We start from the raw sequence: 754 nt of genomic DNA, 5'->3' as shown, positions 1-754 counted from the left end.
TTAGGCCTCCTGAATATATATCCCTCCCTTATATCCCTTCAGGAGGAAGGGAGCCCGGGCTGTACTCCCCATACGCGTTAGGTTTGAATCTGGTAAATACTAGAAACGCTGTGCTACTAACACCTAGAATCCGGGTTCGAATCTGACTGTGCCAGCTAATTATTAGTTATAGTAAAAATATCCATATAGTCTCATACTTTTTATTCTCAAGGATCTATCAACTTTCTTGCATTATCACAGTTAAAGTTGTTGGTTATCAAACTGTTGCAGGCTATTATCCCCCTGTCAAATTCTATCATTAGTTAGTAACCTACTATTATCACAATTTTACTTATTATAATTATTCAGTTTACAATTTATATTATACTCTATGTAATATTGTTGATATAGTGATAGTGTTAATAATATATATTATAAATTCTATAATTGTAATAAGTGAAATTATGATTATAGCAGGTTATTGACTAATGATAAAATTTGACAATGATATAATAGCCTGCAACAGTTTGATAACCAATGTTAGCTGTTATAATGGAAATAAGTTGATAGATCCTTGAGAATGGCCGGAATGGCCGAACGTAGGAGTTTCAAAAAAAATAAAAAGTGTGAGACTATATGGAGATTTTTACTATAACTAACTATTATTATAACTAAATAAACCTGTCTCAAATAAGACATTTCATTATATGTTATTGCAGCCGTGAGTCAACCCTTCGAGTTCGGAGGCTTTCCGGGATCGACTCAACCTCAATAA

Source organism: Halyomorpha halys, unplaced genomic scaffold (assembly GCF_000696795.3).
Source record: "Halyomorpha halys isolate HHAL.00 unplaced genomic scaffold, Hhal_1.1 Scaffold297.1, whole genome shotgun sequence".
NCBI classification, from domain to species: Eukaryota; Metazoa; Arthropoda; class Insecta; order Hemiptera; family Pentatomidae; genus Halyomorpha; species Halyomorpha halys.
Note: the sequence above shows the minus strand (reverse complement) of the source record.